Genomic DNA, 8,256 nt, shown 5'->3' on the forward strand with positions numbered 1-8,256 from the left:
GTCAAATGTAAATAACCTCATAGGCAGGTAATCTAGTGGTTAGAGCATTAGTCACTAAAAGCTGGTTAGATCAAATCCCTGAGCTGACAAGGTAAAAATCTGTTGTTCTGCCCCCTGAACAAGGCAGTTAACCCACTGTTCCCTGGTAGGCTGTCATTGTAAATAAGAATTTGTTCTTAAAACTGACTTGCCGAGTTAAACAAAGTTTAAATAAATAAAAATAGGCTGCCCTCTGTACTCCATAGAAGTACAGAGGGCCTTGCCTAATGTACTCCCCTTCCATTCTGATAATGGATTGAATTAATACACACTTCTTATTGGCTTGTTTCTCTGAAACCACACACAGTCCAATATGGCAGTGGGCTCTTGATGCGCACCCCTCAAATGGTATTAATGGCTTTGGGCTCTTGATGCGCGCCCCTCAAATGGTATTAATGTAACAACAGCCTGAGCAGCCCATATCTCAACATCATAGGGAGCACACAGCAGTGATTATAGTCCCCTAACTCAAGGGACGTTACCATATCCTTCTACGGTAGTTGTACTGTTTAGCTTGGAGCTAGCTTATAGCAGTGACTGTAGTTCCCTAACTCAAGGGACTTTACCATGTCCTTCTACGGTAGTTGTACTGTTTAGCTTGGAGCTAGCTTATAGCAGTGACTGTAGTTCCCTAACTCAAGGGACGTTACCATATCCTTCTACGGTAGTTGTACTGTTTAGCTTGTAGCAAGCTTACAGCAGTGATTATAGTCACCTAACTAAAGGACATTCTAAAGGACACCATTGATACTAGCGTAATTTCCGGACTATTGAGCGCACCTGAATATAAGCCGCACCCAATGATTTTTTAAAAATTATTATTTTGAACATAAATAAGCCGCACATGTCTATAAGCCGCAGGTGCCTACCGGTATATTGAAACAAATTAACTTTACACAGGCTTTAACGAAACACGGCTTGTAACAAAAATAAATAGGCTTTAACGAAACACGGCTTGTAACAACAAAAAAAAAAATTGCAGTAAACAGTAGCCTACCAAGAAAGGCATTTCTCCAGACCAAGCTCCCGTGCAGCAGCTCTATTTCCTTTTCCAACAGCCAGATCAATCGCCTTCAACTTGAAAGCTGCATCATATGCATTTCTCCGTGTCTTTGCCATGATGAGGGTGACAAAATGACTACCGTAATCAGAATGATGGGAAGTTTGAGAGCGCTCGATTTAATCTAAACAGTAAACAAAAAAGTTGTTTGACCTTAACCCGTTCGGCAATTTCATTGGTCTAATGAAAGCTTCATGCCGCCAAAAAACTGAGCATGTCACAGAATGTGTTTTTTTATTTTTACATTTTTATTTTTTTTTAAAAATTTTGAAAGTGGGAAAAATCCATATATTAGCCGCGTCATTGTTTAAGCCGCGAGGTTCAAAGCCTGGGGAAAAAGTAGCGGCTTATAGTCCGGAAATTACGGTAATTGTTATGAGCTCTTGAGATTTACATTTTCTTCAGCTGGATCCAGGGCCTTAGTCAGGGTGGAGGGAATTATAAACAGTTCCAAATACCAGGCAATTTTGGCACAAAACCTTCAGGCGTCCGTTAGAAAGCTGAAGATGAAGTTCACCTTTCAGCACGACAACGACCCAAAGCACACATCCAAATCCACGAAAGCATGGCTTCACCAGAAGAAGATGAACGTTTTGGAATGGCCCAGCCAGAGCCCAGACCTGAATCCAATTAAACATCTCTGGGGTGATCTGAAGAGGGCTGTGCAGAGATGTCCTCGCAATCTGACAGATTTGGAGCGCTTTTGCAAAGAAAGGGGATAAATATTACCACATCAAGATATCCCATGCCAATAGACTCCTACCCAAAAAGACTGAGTGCTGTAATAAAAATATACACACACACACACACACACACACACACACACAACCACACACACACACACACATGCACACACACACACACACACACACACACACACACACACACACACACACACACACACACACAGCATTTCACTGTGAGGTCTACTACACCTGTTGTATTCAGCATTTCACTGTGAGGTCTACTACACCTGTTGTATTCAGCATTTCACTGTGAGGTCTACTACACCTTTTGTATTCAGCATTTCACTGTGAGGTCTACTACACCTGTTGTATTCAGCATTTCACTGTGAGGTCTACTACACCTGTTGTATTCAGCATTTCACTGTGAGGTCTAATACACCTGTTGTATTCAGCATTTCACTGTGAGGTCTACTACACCTGTTGTATTCAGCATTTCACTGTAAGGTCTACTACATCTGTTGTATTCAGCATTTCACTGTGAGGTCTACTACACCTGTTGTATTCAGCATTTCACTGTAAGGTCTACTACACCTGTTGTATTCAGCATTTCACTGTAAGGTCTATTACACCTGTTGTATTCAGCATTTCACTGTGATGTCTACTACACCTGTTGTATTCAGCATTTCACTGTGAGGTCTACTACACCTGTTGTATTCAGCATTTCACTGTGAGGTCTACTACACCTGTTGTATTCAGCATTTCACTGTAAGGTCTACTACACCTGTTGTATTCAGCATTTCCACTGTGAGGTCTACTACACCTGTTGTATTCAGCATTTCACTGTAAGGTCTACTACACCTGTTGTATTCAGCATTTCACTGTAAGGTCTACTACACCTGTTGTATTCAGCATTTCACTGTGAGGTCTACTACACCTGTTGTATTCAGCATTTCACTGTGAGGTCTACTACACCTGTTGTATTCAGCATTTCACTGTGAGGTCTACTACACCTGTTGTATTCAGCATTTCACTGTAAGGTCTACTACACCTGTTGTATTCAGCATTTCACTGTGAGGTCTACTACACCTGTTGTATTCAACATTTCACTGTAAGGTCTACTACACCTGTTGTATTCAGCATTTCACTGTAAGGTCTACTACACCTGTTGTATTCAGCATTTCACTGTGAGGTCTACTACACCTGTTGTATTCAACATTTCACTGTAAGGTCTTCTACACCTGTTGTATTCAGCATTTCACTGTGAGGTCTACTACACCTGTTGTATTCAACATTTCACTGTAAGGTCTACTACACCTGTTGTATTCAGCATTTCACTGTGAGGTCTACTACACCTGTTGTATTCAGCATTTCACTGTGAGGTCTACTACACCTGTTGTATTCAGCATTTCACTGTGAAGGTCTACACCTGTTGTATTCAGCATTTCACTGTGAGGTCTACTACACCTGTTGTATTCAGCATTTCACTGTGAAGGTCTACACCTGTTGTATTCAGCATTTCACTGTGAGGTCTACTACACCTGTTGTATTCAGCATTTCACTGTGAGGTCTACTACACCTGTTGTTTAACTAACAATGCAGAGAGGAGAGAGAATCAATACTGCTGTTCATTATAGATAGAACAAACCCCTACATATAAATCAATACTGCTGTTCAGTTCATTATCGATAGAACAAGCCCCTACATATAAATCAATACTGCTGTTCATTATCGATAGAACAAACCCATACATATAAATCAATACTGTTCAGTTCATTATCGATAGAACAAACCCATACATATAAATCAATACTGTTCAGTTCATTATCGATAGAACAAACCCATACATATAAATCAATACTGCTGTTCAGTTCATTATCGATAGAACAAGCCCCTACATATAAATCAATACTGCTGTTCATTATCGATAGAACAAACCCATACATATAAATCAATACTGTTCAGTTCATTATCGATAGAACAAACCCATACATATAAATCAATACTGCTGTTCATTACATTCATTATTTTGTTCCTTCTCTTTACCTCCTTGAGGATAATAGAGCTGTTTCACTCTTTCTCTCCTCTGTCTCTGATGTGTGTGAGAGCAAGAAAAAGGCTTTCATGTTGTCCTCTGCTTTAACTCAGTCAACAAATCAGATCAGAGAGAAGTGGAGAGAGAGACAGAGAGAGAGAGAATGAGAAAGAGAAATAGAGAGAGACAGAGGCTTTGAGCAATCGTTTTTTTTCCCTTCTCATTCTCTCCTCTGTTTCTCAGAGGTGTTACGCTTCTGACATGGGGTAATCCAGGAATGGTTCCTCAGGGAACTTTTGTTCCACGAGGGGACAGATTTAAAAAGCGCACACATGTCACCTACAGGATTAAAGTGTGTGAAGTGGATCCAAGTGAGAGATTCCTGAGAGAGTAGATCAGTTGCTGTGTGTGTCTGAGTGGAATATACAAACACAGAAGGCCCCTGAAGAAGAAACATGTACATTAGTAACTGTACTTACAACACTCTCATCAGGAAATGGGTCTCCATGTCTGCAGTTAGGAAAGGACTTTCTTACAAACACACACTCCACTGACTGATCCCCTAGTCCACTGTAGCGCTCACACACTCTGTCAGGAATCTGCATTCAGAGAGAGAGAGAGAGAGAGAGATGGAGAGAGAGAGAGAGATGGTGAGAGACAAAGATGGAGAGAGAGAGACAGAGAGAGAGAGAGAGAGAGAGAGATGGAGAGAGAGAGAGATGGGGAGAGAGAGAGAGAGACGGAGTGTAACAAAGATGGAGGGAGAGAGAGAGACAGAGAGAGAGATGGAGAGAGACAAAGATGGAGAGAGAGAGAGACAGAGACAGAGACAGAGACAGAGACAGACAGACAGACAGACAGACAGACAGAGACAGAGACAGAGACAGACAGACAGACAGACAGACAGACAGACAGACAGACAGACAGACAGACAGACAGACAGACAGACAGAGAGCGAGGGGGGGAGAGAAAATACAAAACCATCACCTACAGAGAAATTAACCTGGAGAAGAGTCCCCTAAGCAAGCTGGTCCTGGGTCTCTGTTCACAAACACAAACACACCCCACAGAGCCCCAGGACAGCAACACAATTAGACCCAACCAAATCATGAGAAAACAAAAAGATAATTACTTGACACTTTGGAAAGAATTAACCAAAAAAACTGAGCAAACTAGAATGCTATTTGGCCCTAAACAGAGAGTATACAGTGGCAGAATACCTGACCACTGTGACTGACCCAAACTTAAGGAAAGCTTTGACTATATACAGACTCAGTGAGCATAGCCTTGCTATTGAGAAAGGCCGCCGTAGGCAGACATGGCTCTCAAGAGAAGACAGGCTATGTGCACACTGCCCACAAAATGAGGTGGAAACTGAGCTGCACTTCATAACCTCCTGCCAAATGTATGACCATATTAGAGATATATATTTCCCTCAGATTACACAGATCCATAAAGAATTAGAAAACAAACCCAATTTTGATAAACTCCCATATCTACTGGGTGAAATACCACAGTGTGCCATCACAGCAGCAAGATTTGTGACCTGTTGCCACAAGAAAAGGTCAACCAGTGAAGAACAAACACCATTGTAAATACAACCCATATTTATGCTTATTTATTTTCCCTTTTGTACTTTAACTATTTGCACATCGTTGCAACACTGTATATATACATAATATGACGTTTGAAATGTCTTTATTCTTTTGGAACTTCTGTGAGTGTAAAGTTTACTGTTCATTTTTTATTGTTTATTTCACTATTGTATATTATCTATTTCACTTGCTTTGGCAATGTTAACATATGTTTCCCATGACAATAAAGCCCCATAAATTGAATTGAATTGATAGATAGGGAGAAAGAGGGGAGGACAGAGAGAGAGAGAAAGAGGGGAGGACAGAGAGAGAGAGAGAAAGAGGGGAGGACAGAGAGAGAGAGAGAAAGAGGGGAGGACAGAGAGAGAGAAAGAGGGGAGGACAGAGAGAGAGATAGAGGGGAGGACAGAGGGGAGGACAGAGAGAGTGAGAGAAAGAGGGGAGGACTGAGAGAGAGAGAAAGAGGGGAGAACAGAGAGAGAGAAAGAGGGGAGGACAGAGAGACAGAGAGACAGAGAGAAAGAGGGGAGGACAGAGAGAGAGAAAGAGGGGAGGACAGAGAGAGAAAGAGGGAAGGACAGAGAGAGAGAAAGAGGGGAGGACAGAGAGAGACAGAGAGAAAGAGGGGAGGACAGAGAGAGAGAAAGAGGGGAGGACAGAGAGAGAAAGAGGGGAGGACAGAGAGAGAAAGAGGGGAGGACAGAGAGAAAGAGAGAGGGGGGAACAGAGAGAAGAAAGAGAGAAAGAGGGGAGGACAGAGAGAAAGAGAGAGTGAGAGGACAGAGAGAAAGAGAGGAGGACAGAGAGAGAGAGAGTAAACAGGAGAGGACCAAATATCCTGAACCAACCCCTCCCCTCTTCTACCTCTGACTGATAAGTACTTTACTGAGGAAAAGTGTACTTTCTATGGCTGTGATATGTGGATGTCCTTCCTAGCTCTCTGAAGGTGAGCGTACTGAATGTAAGTCTCTGTGGATGTCCTTCCTAGCTGTCATGACGTTGGCCTCTTTTGGTACAGGGAGGACAGTTGACCCCCTCCCCTTTGCACCATCCCCCAACCTACCTTCCCCCACCCAGGCCCTGTGTGAAGGAGTGGTAAAATTCCAGGAGAGTCTCTGGCCACATGGCCCATAGAGAGACACAGGAAATTCTTCCAACTCACAGAATTGGGGAGCCAAGCGACATTTGTGTTCTGGAGAAGGTATGGAAGATTGGTGAAGCATCCAGCTACGAACTGATCCGCTTGGTACAATTTTGTGATACTCAGAAGAGACAATATAGCCATATTACCATAAAACTGTTTATATAATAGCCTCAGCTTTAGACTTGCATCATAATGGTTGTATAGAATGTATTAATAAGGATAAAGCTTTTATAATACATTGAGATGCTATGTACTGATGTTAATGTAATAGAATTGTATTTCTGTAACCAAGTCTAACTCAGTCATAGGCACGCCCCCAGGGACACAGACAGGACCAGGCGTCATTTGACAAGCCTGTTCAAGGGTCACTATAAAACCCACCCTGATTTACATTTCTTCAGACCAGGCCTCCACTCCATGGCCAATAGGTTTTACCATCCAATTCCTCTACTGAAAGTGAACTATACCACGTGGTTAACTTTTAGACTATCGAGACCGACAGAATAAGAACAAGTCTTTGATATTAATTATTAGTCTGCAGCTAAGTAAATTATATCATCGTACGCGAAGACCAACGAAACATTAATTCTATAATGACATTAATGAATGTCGCTTTGAAAGATCCATTCTAACCGAGAGAGAGAGAGAGAGAGAGAGAGAGAGAGAACTCTCCATCAGAACGACGCTCGACGACACATGAGCGTAAATATATATTGATTGCAATTGTTCCCGAATGAGTGAGCCTTCAATTGTCAATTGTTAATATTAATGAACTCTGTGTAACTTCTCAGCTGACCGTTTATGACCCATTGTCTAACAGACCAGTCATGCCTGTTAGCCATTAGGGCACATTACTATACCAAACCTTTGTGACGATAATTACTGTTTGTATGTTTTCTGTTAATTACTTAGTGTAGTAAATAAATGATTTTAAGACAATTGATGTATGGATGATTTTAGTAAAGACTGGGTTAGTGCAGATACAACAATTTACGACGTTTGGAATGAGACTGAACGCGAGGTAAAATACACCATTTAAACCAGAAGATAATCGGCCTATATTATAATATAGGAAGGTTATATTAGGAAAATTATAACTTTGTAATCTGAATATTCTCCTTGGTGCCCCGATCTCCTAGTTAATTACAATTAAACAATTAATCAGTTTAATCGCGTGATAATAATTACAGGGAGCTAATTGATAAACATGTCTTCAGTTTAATGGTACCCCAAAGACACGACATAGCTCTGTGAAGGTGAGCGTACTAAATGTAAGTCTCTGTGGATGTCCTTCCTAGCTCTCTGAAGGTGAGCGTACTAACTGTAAGTCTCTGTGGATGTCCTTCCTACTTCTCTGAAGGTGAGCTTACTAAATGTAAGTCTCTGTGGATGTCCTTCCTAGCTCTCTGAAGGTGAGCGTACTAAATGTAAGTCTCTGTGGATGTCCTTCCTAGTTCTCTGAAGGTGAGCGTACTAAATGTAAGTCTCTGTGGATGTCCTTCCTAGCTCTCTGAAGGTGAGCGTACTAACTGTAAGTCTCTGTGGATGTCCTTCCTAGCTCTCTGAAGGTGAGCGTACTAACTGTAAGTCTCTGTGAATGTCCTTCCTAGCTCTCTGAAGGTGAGCGTACTAACTGTAAGTCTCTGTGGACATCCTTCCTAGCTCTGTGAAGATGAGCGTACTAACTGTAAGTCTCTGTG

General features: G+C 41.8%; 1 protein-coding gene across 1 annotated transcript in view; it reads right to left on the reverse strand.

Annotated features, from left to right (window-relative positions):
- Positions 1 to 4,422, reverse strand: part of LOC106593151 (disks large-associated protein 3) — a 145,613-nt gene extending 141,191 nt beyond the window's left edge. The window contains exon 1 of the mRNA XM_045709618.1: positions 4,297 to 4,422. The gene's annotated coding sequence lies outside the window, so the exon portion shown is untranslated. The remainder of the gene's footprint in view (positions 1 to 4,296) is intronic.
- Between the last annotated feature and the right edge of the window lie 3,834 nt (positions 4,423 to 8,256).

This window comes from Salmo salar, chromosome ssa27, assembly GCF_905237065.1.
Source record: "Salmo salar chromosome ssa27, Ssal_v3.1, whole genome shotgun sequence".
In the NCBI taxonomy this organism is placed as follows: domain Eukaryota; kingdom Metazoa; phylum Chordata; class Actinopteri; order Salmoniformes; family Salmonidae; genus Salmo; species Salmo salar.